Raw genomic sequence first — 14915 nt, forward strand, 5'->3', positions numbered from 1 at the left:
CGTTCACACTGCCCGGGTATCGGGCACAGACGTGCATGATGTGCAGTTGCACATTCATCGAGTGGAACCCCTTTCAGTTGGTGTAGAGGGGCCTGTCATCTGCAGGTGCTCTAGGGGGTCATGTATCCCGTCAATCACCACCTGGACCCCGGGCATCCCGTCGATGGCGGTGAACCGTGCTGCCCAGGCATCCTGGTGGGCTCGGTCCACATTGAAGTGGATGTATTGAGCCGCCTGGGCTTACAGGCCTCGTATGGCTGCACCTGTGCACCAAGCTATGTGAGATCCCAGACAATGAAATAACAGGGGGGGGGGGGCCTGTCACCCGCATCGTGGCGGCCTGCTGCATCCTCCACAACATCAGGGCGGGGGTGAAGGGGAATTCTCTGCCGCTCGCCAATGCCAGCGGGGTTCCCAATTCGGTGGTAAATCGAGCGCTGAGCGGAAAATGGGATTGGCCGTTTTGATTGTCCGATTCCCTGCCAGTGGTGACAGCGGGCTACACACCCAGTGCCAGCGGTGTGGTGATAAACATATGCACAGTAATGTATCGAGTTATCTATTAATGTATATAATTATCTATACGACCTTCAACCACCAGGTGGAGATAGAGATCCACCATGTGACTCCAGAGATCCGGCAGTTGGTAGTAAGCCGTACTGGAGGACAGTTGTATTAAAAGTAGCTCCCAGAGAATTCACATATTCGTTACCGTTTGTACCATAGTTCGTTAGTTATCAATCCACTTGTTCATTTTGTTAATAAACTATCATCACTCGTCAACTAACTAGATGTCCTGTGTGCATCTTTACCACAGTAAGAAGTCTTGCAACACCAGGTTAAAGTCCAACAGGTTTGTTTCGATGTCACTAGCTTTCGGAGCGCTGCTCCTTCCTCAGGTGAATGAAGAGGTCTGTTCCAGAAACACATATATAGACAAATTCAAAGATGCCAGACAATGCTTGGAATACGAGCATTAGCAGGTGATTAAATCTTTACAGATCCAGAGATGGGGTAACCCCAGGTTAAAGAGGTGTGAATTGTGTCAAGCCAGGACAGTTGGTAGGATTTTGCAGGCCAGATGGTGGGGGATGAATGTAATGCAACATGAATACCCTTCGTCGTCCAGTACTTTCCCGGAGCGGAGAAACTACGACATCTTCTTCACAGCCTTCAACACGTCATCGATGAAGATGAACATCTTGCCAAGGTCATCCCCACACCCCCACTACTTGCCTTCAAACAACCGCGCAACCTCAAACAAACCATTGTTTGCAGCAACCTACCCGCCTTAACTGGGACCTGGGATTCATGTCGCATTACATTCATCCCCCACCGTCTGGCCTGCGAAATCCTACCAACTGTCCTGGCTTGACACAATTCACACCTCTTTAACCTGGGGTTACCCCATCTCTGGATCTGTAAAGATTTAATCACCTGCTAATGCTCGCATTCCAAGCATTGTCTGGCATCTTTGAATCTGTCTATATATATGTTTCTGGAACATACCTCTTCATTCACCTGAGGAAGGAGCAGCGCTCCGAAAGCTAGTGACATCGAAACAAACCTGTTGGACTTTAACCTGGTGCTGTAAGACTTCTTACTGTGCTCACCCCAGTCCAACGCCGGCATCTCCATATCATCTTTACCACGGCCACAACACAGAAGCGGGAGTAGACAAATGGGTCATTGAATCCGTTTGCATTGACTTAAGGGCTGGAAGCCCGATTCTCCACAGGAAAGCCCAGGGGGGGGGGTTATTATTTGATGACCATTATTCATGTTCTACAGAGAATATCCAAAAGATATTTTATTATTATATTCTGATTAATATATCAGTTGAAATAAAATACACTTGCTCTCTACAACATAGAGTGAATTAAAAACGCAACTTTAATAAAGAGACTTTTTACACTTTAATAAAATGTTGGCATCACATTATGCTGTATTTCATGTTGGAGGTCGATTGTGTCTTTCAGTCTCAACGTTAGAAGATACAAAGAATTTGCAGAGCAAGACAATGACTATACTCAGCAACATGCAACAAAATCGTAAGTTATCCAACACATTTTTGAAAGATATTTGTTTTGCTTAAGTGTGCACAGTCTCTGCACCACTCTGGCCAACAGGGGATGGAGTAGAGACATTCTTCCGCTAAGCCTCTTGTCTCTCTATTCCCCTGTGGGTCTCTCAAAAGAACCTTTCGAGCGAAGGGTGGCACGGTAGCACAGTGGGTAGCCACTGCTGCCTCACAGCACCGGGGACCCGGGTTCAATTTTCAGCTGGGGTGACTGTTTGGAGTTTGCACTTTCTCCCCGTCACTGCGTGGGTTTCCTCCCAAATATATGCAGGTTGGTGGGGTTATGGGGACAAGGCGAGGGAGTAAGCCTAGGTGGGGTGCTCTTTCAGAGGGTTGGAACAGACTCAGTGGGCTGATGGTCTCCTGCACTGTTGGGATTCTATGATTGCATTACACAAGCAAACCCTCGGCGCCGTGCTAAGATGCAAGTCCATGTAGTTTGTTTGCAAAGGACAACAATGTGTAGTCCAATGTCATCTTTCACTGTTACATAGAATTTACAGTGCAGAAGGATGCCATTCGGCCCATCGAGTCTGCACCGGCTCTTGGAAAGAGCACCCTACCCAAGGTCAACACCTCCACCCTATCCCATTACCCAGTAACCCCACCCAACACTAAGGGCAATTTTGGACACTGAGGACAATTTAGCATGACCAATCCACCTAACCTGCACAACTTTGGACTGTGGGAGGAAACCGGAGCACCCGGAGGAAACCCACGCACACACGGGGAGAACGTGCAGACTCCGCACAGACAGTGACCCAAGCCGGGAATCGAACCTGGGACCCTGGAGCTGTGAAGCAATTGTGCTAGCCACTATGCTACCGTGCTGCCATTATAAATCAAACAAAACCGTGAAGAGACCAATGATGATGCCGATATCCAATATGTGTTTCATGATTAACCTGTTTTATTTGATAGAAATACGGATGGGAACCGTCAAAACATAGAATGCTATTTTACTTCCGGGTTCAGCGTTAGTTGCAGACCATCCAGACGTCAGTCTTTGTGAGTGTCGGTGTTTCAAACTGGGTCAGTCAGTGTTCTAGAAGAAAAACTAACTTCTCTCACAGCATTAATCCGTCAGCTCAATTGCTGGTGGGACTCTCTAGTCGGATGAGTTGAATTGAGCGGAGGGACTGGAACCAATCAGATCTGACTAAAGCGCTAGAATCAGTCCATAATACACCATAAGAAATAGGGACAGTAGGCCATTCGGCCCCTCATTCACGTTCACTTTCCTGCCCTTTCCCCATAACACTTGATTTCCTTTAAAAAAAAACATTTTAGCGTACCCAATTCATTTTTTCCAAATAAGGGGCAATTTAGCATGGCCAATCCACCTAGCCTGCACAGCTTCGGGTTGTGGGGGCGAAACCCACGCAAACACGGGGAGAATGTGCAAACTCCACACGTATAGTGACCCAGAGCCGGGATCGAACCTGGGTCCTCGGCGCCGTGAGGCAGACGTGTTAACCACTGCACCACCGTGCTGCCCCCAACCCTTGATTCCCTGACTGATCAACAATCTATCTCAGCCTTAAATATACACAAGGACTCTGCCCCCACAGCTCTCTGTGGTAAGGTGTCCCAAAGACCCACAACCCTCTGGGAGAAGAAATCCCTCCTGAACTCAGTCTTTAAATTGCCTCCCCCCCTTTATTCTGAGACTCTGCCCTCTGGTCCTAGACTCTCCCATGAGGGGAAACATCCTCTCAGCATTTACCCTGTCGATCCCCTTAAGAATCCGCTATGTATCAATGAGATCACCTCTTGTTTTGCTAAATTTCAAAGAGTCGAGTCCCAACCTGTTGAACCTTTGCTCATAAGACTGGGGATCATCTTCGTGAACCTTCTCTGAACTGCCTCCAACAAAATAATGTGATTGATTCCGCCCCCCCCCCCGCAAAATAATGTGATTGATTCCGTCCCCCCCCCCCCGCAAAATAATGGGGTTTATTCCGTCCGTCCCCCGAGCAAATGTCGAGCAAAAAATGTCGAGCAAAATAACAGGATCCCCGCCAGTGGTGGCAGCGAGATAGACGCCCCGCACCAGCGGGAAGATGCATGTGGGCCTGATTCTCCAGGCTCCCAGGATGCTCCAGGCCTCTCGGCCACGATTCACACTGGTGTGGATGAGCGCAGGTATATTCAAGCATGGCCCTCGTGCGATGGACCTCGCAGTGCGTCACCGGGGAAAGTTTTTCATGTCGGTGCCCCCACAGTCCATCGGAGGGCCCGCCTCACCCCACAACGCAAATGCTGCCCACCCTACTCCCCAACCCTCCGATTAGACCTTCCCATCAGATCCCTATCAGAGATCCGCCCATCAGACCCCCCGTCAGACCCCCCCATCAGAGACCCTCCTCCACCAGAGACCCCCTCTATCAGAGACCCCCTCCATCAGAGACCCCCCTCCATCAGAGACTCCCCTCCATCAGAGACCCCCATAGCAGAGACACCCCATCAGTCACCCCTGCCTGGAAGCTAAAGAGCAGTCGGCAGAAACAGGGAAAAACCATTGCTTCATCACTTTCCAGCCACAGCTGCCTTAAACAGAAGTGGTGAAAGCCACAGCCACTACTTCATAGAAAGCCAAAACACATCACAAGGCTTTAACCCCCTCAGATCCTTTGATCTGCAAGGTTTCTATTCATTTTCAAAGATAAATAGCTTTTAGTAGGCTGTAATTGACAGCCGGGTGTTTGGATTGTTTGTTTGCATTTCCCTTCACGCTTGACTGCATCCCAAGTACTCTGCTTTGAACCTAATCGCAAATGTTTATAGATACCTAGCTATGATTGACAGGTCCTCACCACATTAAAAGAAGTTAAGTGCTTTCTGATGAGAAAAAACAAAGTGAAAGCACTTCTCTCCCAGATGGTGGGGCTGCTCTTCTGCTCCTCGGCTCCTCGTGGCTTGATTGGGGCATCGCGCCTCGCATGCCTGGGCCCGCTAGTGTCGGCACCTCTCACGGGATTCAATAGCCTTGTCCCGACACTAAATCACGCGCGACGAGACCTTTACATCGCACCCTTAAAGAATGAATGCGACGGGCGAGTAGCAGGGAAATGTGTTCCACCAATCCCTATTGAGGTTAAAGCAGTGCTCTGCCCTACAATTGTTCTCTTCGAAATGATTTGCGCTAAATGAATCTTCAGTTATCTGACAGTCTTTTTCAATGTTGAGGTTTGGCTGTTACTAGTTTGTTGATGAAGGCTGAATTTCTTGTCTTTCAGTAACACGACAACAGGAAACAATAATAAACAAACTGGAAGAGCTTACAAATAAAAGTAAGTTCTCAAAATTATTTTTATAATTTGTACATCTCCCCAAGCTCTCCGCTATTGGCCAAGTTGCACCTAGTGAGCTCTCTCCCACAGAGCGGTGTAATGATGAACAGAGCCACTGCTTTGCTCACGTTGTTGACTCTGAAATGGACGAGCTAACGAGTGAGTACAATGGCAATTAGGGTTGGGCAATGGATGTTAGCCTGGCCAGTGATGCCCACAGCCCTTTGAATGAACATAAAATAAGCTCACCTAGGCTGCTTAGGCAACATCTTCCAAACCTGGCATTGCCCCCTGGCACTTCCCATGACATTGCCCCCTGGCAGACCCCTGGCACTGCACCTTGGCCCTGCCTCCTGGCACTGCCCCCTGGTACTGCCACCTGGCACTGCCCCTTGGCCCTGACTCCCAGCACTGCCGCCTGGCACTGCCACCTGGCACTGCCCCTTGGCCCTGCCTCCCAGCACTGCCACCTGGCACTGCCACCTGGTACTGCCCCTTGGCTCTGCCCCCTGGCACTGCCACCTGGCACTGCCCGTTGGCCCTGACTCCTGGCACTGCCCCTTGGCCCTGCCTCCCAGCACTGCCCCCTGGCACTACCACCTGGCACTGCCCCCTGGTACTGCCCCTTGGCACTGCACCTTGGCCCTGTCTCCTGGCACGTGAACCTGCAACTTCTGGCGCAAAGGCAAGACTTCTCCTCACTGAGTTTTGTTTAACATCCAATCTGAAATGTACACCCTGTGACAGGGCAGCAAACCCTCAGCACCTAAACGTAAATACCTGCAGGATGTTTATGCAGAATAACAATGTGGAATTTAATGTCATCTTTCAGCGGCACTCCCTCAGTCAGTGCTGCATTACAGTGTCAGCTGTGACAGTACGGCACTCCCTCAGTGCTGCATTAGTGTCAGCTCAGACAGTGCGGCACTCTCTCAGTGCTGCATTACAGTGTCAGCTGTGACAGTGCGGCATTCTCTCAGTGCTGCATTACTGTGTCAGCTCTGACAGTGCGGCACTCCCTCAGTGCTGCATTAGTGTCAGCTCTGACAGTGCGGCACTCTCTCAGTGCTGCATTACAGTGTCAGCTGTGACAGTGCGGCATTCTCTCAGTGCTGCATTACAGTGTCAGCTCTGACAGTGCGGCACTCTCTCAGTGCTGCATTACAGTGTCAGCTCTGACAGTGCGGCACTCTCTCAGTGCTGCATTACAGTGTCAGCTCTGACAGTGCGGCACTCCCTCAGTGCTGCATTACAGTGTCAGCTGTGACAGTACGGCACTCCCTCAGTGCTGCATTAGTGTCAGCTCAGACAGTGCGGCACTCTCTCAGTGCTGCATTACAGTGTCAGCTCTGACAGTGCGGCACTCTCTCAGTGCTGCATTACAGTGTCAGCTGTGACAGTACGGCACTCCCTCAGTGCTGCATTAGTGTCAGCTCAGACAGTGCGGCACTCTCTCAGTGCTGCATTACAGTGTCAGCTCTGACAGTGCGGCACTCTCTCAGTGCTGCATTACAGTGTCAGCTCTGACAGTGCGGCACTCTCTCAGTGCTGCATTACAGTGTCAGCTCTGACAGTGCGGCACTCTCTCAGTGCTGCATTACAGTGTCAGCTCTGACAGTGCGGCATTCTCTCAGTGCTGCATTACAGTGTCAGCTCTGACAGTGCGGCACTCTCTCAGTGCTGCATTGCAGTGTCAGCTCTGACATTGCGGCACTCTCTCAGTGCTGCATTACAGTGTCAGCTCTGACATTGCGGCACTCTCTCAGTGCTGCATTACAGTGTCAACTTTGCTTTTTATTGTGCTCAAGTCTTGGACTGGTTCTGGAACCTACAACCTTCTGACGTAGAGACAAATCCTCACTGAGCTTTGTTTAATATCCAATCTGAAATATAGACCCTGTGGCAGGGCAGCAAACCCTCAGCACCTAAACGTAAATACCTACGAACTCTTACAACACCAGGTTAAAGTCCAACAGGTTTAACCTGGCATTGTAAGACTTCGTACTGTGCTCACCCCAGTCCAACGCCGGCATCTCCACATCATCGTAAATACCTACGGTCTGGTTATGCAGAATAACAATGTGGAATTTAATGTCATCTTTCAGCGTTACAAACTGCATCAAACGGACAAGGGACTGATGTGACCTCCACTAACAATGTCGGTGAGTCACTCTCTCTATCAGTGTGTATACGCATTTCATCACTAATCTGCTTAATTTGACACCATTATGGAATTTAACCCACAAGTTCCAATCGGTTTGACCATCTCGCCAAGTGAGAGTGACGACTGAGCATGTTCATAGAATAGACGACAGCTGTGACAGTGCGGCACTCTCTCAGTGCTGCATTACAGTGTCAGCTCTGACAGTGCGGCACTCTCTCAGTGCTGCATTACAGTGTCAGCTCTGACAGTGCGGCACTCTCTCAGTGCTGCGTTACTGTGTCAGCTCTGACAGTGCGGCACTCTCTCAGTGCTGCATTACAGTGTCAGCTCTGACAGTGCGGCATTCTCTCAGTGCTGCATTACAGTGTCAGCTCTGACAGTGCGGCACTCTCTCAGTGCTGCATTACTGTGTCAGCTCTGACAGTGCGGCACTCTCTCAGTGCTGCATTACAGTGTCAGCTGTGACAGTGCGGCATTCTCTCAGTGCTGCATTACTGTGTCAGCTCTGACAGTGCGGCACTCTCTCAGTGCTGCATTACAGTGTCAGCTCTGACAGTGCGGCACTCTCTCAGTGCTGCATTACAGTGTCAGCTCTGACAGTGCGGCACTCTCTCAGTGCTGCATTACTGTGTCAGCTCTGACAGTGCGGCACTCTCTCAGTGCTGCATTACAGTGTCAGCTCTGACAGTGCGGCACTCTCTCAGTGCTGCATTACAGTGTCAGCTCTGACAGTGCGACAATCTCTCAGTGCTGCATTACAGTGTCAGCTCTGACAGTGCGGCACTCTCTCAGTGCTGCATTACAGTGTCAGCTCTGACAGTGCGGCATTCTCTCAGTGCTGCATTACAGTGTCAGCTCTGACAGTGCGGCACTCTCTCAGTGCTGCATTACAGTGTCAGCTCTGACAGTGCGGCATTCTCTCAGTGCTGCATTACAGTGTCAGCTCTGACAGTGCGGCACTCTCTCGGTGCTGCATTACAGTGCCAGCTCTGACAGTGCGGCACTCTCTCAGTGCTGCATTACAGTGTCAGCTCTGACAGTGCGACAATCTCTCAGTGCTGCATTACAGTGTCAGCTCTGACAGTGCGGCATTCTCTCAGTGCTGCATTACAGTGTCAGCTCTGACAGTGCGGCACTCTCTCAATACTGCATTACAGTGTCAGCTCTGACATTGCGGCACTCTCTCAGTGCTGCATTACAGTGTCAGCTCTGACAGTGCGGCACTCTCTCAGTGCTGCATTACAGTGTCAGCTCTGACAGTGCGGCACTCTCTCAGTGCTGCATTACAGTGTCAACTTTGCTTTTTATTGTGCTCAAGTCTTGGACTGGTTCTGGAACCTACAACCTTCTGACGTAGCGACAAATCCTCACTGAGCTTTGTTTAATATCCAATCTGAAATATAGACCCTGTGGCAGGGCAGCAAACCCTCAGCACCTAAACGTAAATACCTACGGTCTGGTTATGCAGAATAACAATGTGGAATTTTATGTCATCTTTCAGCGTTACAAACTGCATCAAACGGACAAGGGACTGATGTGACCCCCACTAATAATGTCGGTGAGTCACTCTCTCTATCAGTGTGTATACGCATTTCATCACTAATCTGCTTAATTTGACACGATTATGGGATGTAACCTAAAGCTCCAATCGGGGTGACCTTCCCTCCAATAGAAACATTTTGGGGTTTGCAAGGTGATGGTCTTCCATGAAAGTTTATGTCCTTCAATACAGCTTCCCCTTGACATTCAATGGCATTACCATCGCTGAATCCCCCACTACCAACATCCTGGGGGCTACCATTGATCAGATACTGAACCTGACCCAGCCACATAAATAATGTGGCTACCAGAGCAAGTCAGAGGTGGGAATCCTGCGCCGAGTAACTCATCTTATGACCGCCCCCCCTGAAACCTATCCACCACCTACAAGGCACAAGTCACAAGTGGTACTCCTCAGGCCAAATGGTGTAATTTGAATTGAATTGAACGTCTAACGATGGCCATGAATCCACTGCAGAATGCTGTAATAATCCATCTGGTTCGCTAATGTCCTTTAGGGAAGGAAATCTGTCGTCCTTACCCGGTCTGGCCTACACGTGACTCCAGACCCACAGCAATGTGGTTGACTCTGAAATGGCGAAGCAAGCAGCTCAGTCGAAGGGCAATTAGTTGATGGGTAATAAATACTGGCCCAGCCGGCAAGGCCCATGCCCCAAAAACAAATTTTTTAAAATTGCTTTTTGGGTGACATGGATTCCTCCGGCAGTTGGGATTCTCTTTTCTTGGCAAAGCAAGCAAGCCACTCGACCGTACCAATTCCTAAAGTTTGGACTCATAAATGTTAATTAGTATTGTATAATCATCAATATCATCACAACTTGTACATGTCATCATTCATCTACCTGTTTTGTACAATTTTCTTTAATAAAGTACAGAAAATATGTAACACGAAAAAAGGGGGGATATAGTGATATGCATCATTGTATATACACAAGGGGTTAATGTAAATACACTACAACTAAGTAACCACTAGAAGGAACAGCAGAGATGTCATGACATGCAGACATACAACCAATGGGTCATTAGAACAGGACACAACCAATGGGTAATCAGGACACCCAGAGGTGGCATTACCACAAGGGGGCACTACACGACCCAGATAAAAGGACAGGGCACACAGGCTCTGCCTCTTTCCACAGACAGACATCTGGAGAGTTAGACAGGGTTGACCAGCAGCATCACACCTATGGCTTAGAGCAAGCTGGTACAGTTAGACTGAGTTACTACAGTTAGATTAGCAGAGTGTCAAACTCATTTGAGAACTGCACGGTAGCATGGTGGTTAGCACAATTGCTTCACAGCTCCAGGGTCCCAGGTTCGTTTCCCATCTTGGGTCACTGCTGTGCGGAGTCTGCACATCCTCCCCCTGTGTACGTGGGTTTCCTCCGGGTGCTCCGGTTTCCTCCCACAGTCCAAAGATGTGCAGGTTAGGTGGATTGGCCATGCTAAATTGCCCTTAAGTGTTCAAAATTGCCCTTAGTGTTGGGTGGGGTTACTGGGTTATGGGGATAGGGTGGAGATGTGGGCTTGGGTCGGGTGCTCTTTCCAAGAGCCAGTGCAGACTCGATGGGCCGAATGGCCTCCTCCTGCACTGTAAATTCTGTGAAATATCTGTGAAACTGTGTTAATAGTTCAATAAGCTCGTTGAACTCATTTCATAGTCTGGAGCATCCTTTCGTAGAGACTACATCAAGGAAGCAGCTTGTGTTATCCGAAGCAGCATAACACAACAGGTGCAACGAGAACAGCGGCAGTAATTGCCACGATTGTGAGTTAATGGCCGGGAATCAGGCAACTGCTGCTGCTGCTCTCGTCGCACCGTCAGACTGGGACCAAGGAAAGAATAAGGAGCCGGGTGTGAGGGACGAGTAGATTGGAAATAAAAGCCGGTAAACCTCGAGAAAAGAATTTTACACCCTGCAGGAAAATGGCTGCTTCAATTGCTTTCATTTCGAAGTTTGGATGTTTTGTGTGGACGATGGAGGTCGATTTCCAAATTTCTGTCTTTCAGTCTCAACGCTAACAAACGAAATTACACCGGAACCGACGCTGGCTACGGACAAGAATCAAGGCAAGAGTAAGTTATTCAAATCAGCTGTGTCAAGAGTTTTGCTTTGTTCAATTCTCCCCAAGATCTGGCCAATAGGGAAGGGTGCAGATGGAAATTTTGGTCCTATCTGTTTCGGGACCAGACCAGATAGTATGATCCGGATATTCTGCTCCCGCCGTGTTGGGGGAGGTGGGGGTACCTCCCGAGGGGATGCGGCAGGCCAACCAAAGGTCCAATGGCTTCCGGTGGGACAGGAAAATCCCAATGGTGGTGGGGGGGAGGGTGGGGGGGGGGGGGGGGTGGACAGTAAATCCCGACAGTAAATGTGGCAACTCCACCTCCCCCACACTCCAAACTCTTCCTTGCCGTCCCTCAAACTTCCCGGGCCTCTCTCTGGGTCCTTTGACACAGTAGTCAGTCAGCTGCCTGACAGGGTGGCAGAGAGGGTTAAGGTTGTGCGTACGGACTTTCGAAACACGTTTGACAGGGTAGCACAATAATGGGCTTGCCGCCAAAGTTACAGTCACTGGGGGTAGCGTCAGCCTCGATTGGCAAAGAGGCAGAGAAACCGAGTGTTGTGGTGAGCAGATATTTTTCAGGCTAAATGGAAGTGTACACTGTTGTCCCAGCTTGACATCTCGTCGGCGTCTCCTCCAACAGTGAAACATTCCCTCACTCGAGTTTCAGCAGGAGCATCTGCTCTCGAATCCTGGACGTGAAACCCAGAGGCAAGAGCGCGACCAACTGAGCCACTCCTGACGAATGTGATATAAAATAACTGTTTTAGAGATATTAGTTACTGTAATGTAGAGATAGGCCAGTCTCATTCTGGTGAGTTCACAGACAAAGGATTTCAGACCGCATGGCAAAGCAGGAAGAGGAGTGTCCACCAAAGGATGAGAAAAGGATGCTGGGTCATAGGGGGCCAGAGGAAGGGATTGGAAGTGAGCCAATTAGGATGTATGGCCAGGTCAGGAGGGGTATAGGATGACCTATGGGAATCGTGTATGTGAAACTTGATGCCATTTGAACGTATTTGCAGAAATCCCTTTGTCTCCTTCTTCATTCGTTTTCCAAGGGTCTAGAAGATTAGTTCTGCGTCCTGTGCCTCTGTGAAATGAATCAGGCTTGCAAGTCAAATAAAATAACTAATGCTGTCCCTGCAAATCCATCTCGACTTTTATTGAGGCCAGACTGACGGGTAAAGAAAATTGCGTTTTGTCACTCCTGGCAGGTTTGCAATCGGTCGTTTCAACCCCCGGTCCAGGTTGTTGCCCCCATGCGGTGCTGAGGGAGTGCTGCGCGGTTGGAGATGCCGTCTTCCAGGCGAGTTGCAGAAGCGAGGCCCCCTTATGCCCTCTCCAGTAAACCCCACGTTACTGCTTCAAAGAGGAGCAAAGGGGTGGTTCTACCTTGAATCTCAAAAGATTCCCATCCCTCCAATGAAGCAAGCAGATGATCTGATTATCGCCGCATCCCTGCTTGTGGGATCTTTCTGGGCCTAACTGGGCTGCCACATTTCAGAGTGACCACTTCAAAATGCCTTGAGGTCATACAATTTATTTCTTAGCTTTTCACCCTACACCTGAAATATAAATGTGGCGATCTTGAATTCTTGATAGGCTCCTTAACTCAATATGTTTTTAATTAGCATCGTCATTTGCCAGCGGCGGGATTCTCTGGTCCCGTCGGCAGTGCACCTCACCCATGGGTTTATCCATGCCGTGGGGTGGCTTCAATGGGAAATCCCACTGACAAGTGGTAGGAGCGGAGAATCCCACCACCTGCTACTGGCGCGTCCCTCCCGCCACCAAGAAACACGCAGCTATGAGCCCATAGTGTAGGATTGCTCAGCAGACTGATTTACTATAAAGATTCAACAGCTACTGTTAATAGGAATGTACGGTTGCAATCTCTTCAAGCCACATGGTGCTAGCTGAACTGAAAACCCCCCTAAACAAATGTCTAATAGTCACAGGGTTTACATCCTGGCTACTTGCTCAGTAGCATATTCTCCTCTTCAAATCATATCACCACACTGCTCTTGTTGGGTCTCCGTGCGTGATTGAAAGATTGTGCAAGGATATTATTCTCTGATCTCGTCATTCTTTTCAGATTCTTCAAATTGTCACCAGGTGGAGATAATGGTGAAGCTGAATTCAAGTGGTGAGTGACGTCGCATTCTAATGTCATTGCGAATGAGATTCCCCACGTAACATTCCTGGCAGGGGCGCGATTGTCCACTGATAAGGAAATGTTGATGTGTGTGGATTTGCTGGATTAGAAAAGGCACCTGGGTGTCCTCGGGCTGGCAAGGACATGATGGGCCGAATGGCCTCCTTCTGTGCTGTAACCTCTCTGTGATGCTATCATTCCCCCCACCCCACCAAATAACTATTGCTCAATTGTACTTATGTTCGTTTGCATTTTCAGCTCATAGTGCATTGCAAGGTTACATAATAATTTGAGTCTTGCATCATGCAAGTCAATAACTGAGGGTTGCCAATTGTCACTAAATGTATCCCTGGAGGTTTCATCACATCACCTGCACCCCCCCCCCCCCCCTTAACCCTGTACTCCAGCCACTAGTCGGCCAAAACATCCGTCCTCGTGACACGCGGCCTTCTGATGCCAACTGCAAAGCCAAAAGATGCATTTCCCGCCATTTTCAATATTTTTAGACCTGGTAAGGAGAAGCGTTCGAAGAAAATTACGAGAAAGAAAAAACGATCTCTTTCTTCAACGTCCCAATGATATATTTTTTTCCTCCGGGGGGGGGGGGGGGGGGGGGGGTCGCGAATATAGCAGTGCCCCGGAGCTCGGTCTTCAATCCCCAGAGCGTGACTCTCAGGGACTTGCAAAACCCTTCCAAACGCGCCAATGGCTACCGGTAAGAGCGCAAGAGATTCCTGGTGCGGGAATGAACATTGGAGCTTCTGCCATCACTATCCATAGTCCCAGACTGCAGCATGCATCTAAGAGTGCACCTTGCCACAGCAACTCGCGCCACTTGCGGAGGAGGAAGGGTCCGGAGATGGCGCCAACTGCACAGGGTTCGAACTCTGGTGGACGTCGTGACCTGCTTTCGGGAGGGAGCTATGGAAAAATCCAATTGCTGATTGCTGGGGATTGCTGAGAGCATTGTGGGCCGGAAAACACTTGACTTCCTGGGTCCCAGATTCGATTCCCTGCTGGGTCACTGTCTGTGCGGAATCTGCACGGTCTCCCCGTGTCTGCATGGGTTTCCTCCGCGTGCTCCAGTTTCCTGCCACAGTCCAAAGACGTGTAGGTTAGGTGGATTGGCCATGATAAAATTGCCCTCAGTGACCAAAAAGGTTAGGAGGGGTAATTGGGTTACGGGGATAGGGTGGAAGTGAGGGCTTCAGTGGGTCGGTGCAGCCTCGATGGGCCGAATGGCCTCCTTCTGCACTGTATGTTCTATGTTCCTGAGTCCATGAAAGAAGCCAAATAATTGCAGATTCGTTCTACTGATAGCTATCTCGTAAACAACATCCTCAAAAAGGCAAGTTGATGCATAACAAATTGTGAATGCGACTCGATGAGTGGTGAAAACATTATCACTTGCAGTTTTCCACTGATGTGCAATCATCCCTCGTGTACAGTTTCTGAAATTAGCTATCCACTAATTATGCTTTGGGAAAACGTTCAGGCTCCTCATTTTTCTCCCCAGGAATCTTTGCTCCAGAGTGTCCCGGGAGTAGATGCTGGATTAATGGAACGCTGCTGGGCTTTTCGAACTCGACAAAG

The 14915-nt window shown here is 49.4% G+C and overlaps 1 long non-coding RNA gene across 2 annotated transcripts; it reads left to right on the forward strand.

Annotated features, from left to right (window-relative positions):
* Positions 1 to 1986: 1986 nt before the first annotated feature.
* LOC140403383 (uncharacterized) lies at positions 1987 to 11173 on the forward strand. 2 transcript variants are annotated; one of them, XR_011938288.1, is made up of 4 exons: positions 1987 to 2051; positions 5320 to 5373; positions 7479 to 7535; positions 11109 to 11173. It is a non-coding gene; the product is annotated as an uncharacterized lncRNA (long non-coding RNA). The 2 variants fall into 2 exon arrangements; XR_011938289.1 differs by lacking the exon at positions 11109 to 11173 and adding an exon at positions 9039 to 9069.
* Positions 11174 to 14915: the final 3742 nt, after the last annotated feature.

Source organism: Scyliorhinus torazame, chromosome 27 (genome assembly GCF_047496885.1).
Source record: "Scyliorhinus torazame isolate Kashiwa2021f chromosome 27, sScyTor2.1, whole genome shotgun sequence".
NCBI lineage: Eukaryota > Metazoa > Chordata > Chondrichthyes > Carcharhiniformes > Scyliorhinidae > Scyliorhinus > Scyliorhinus torazame.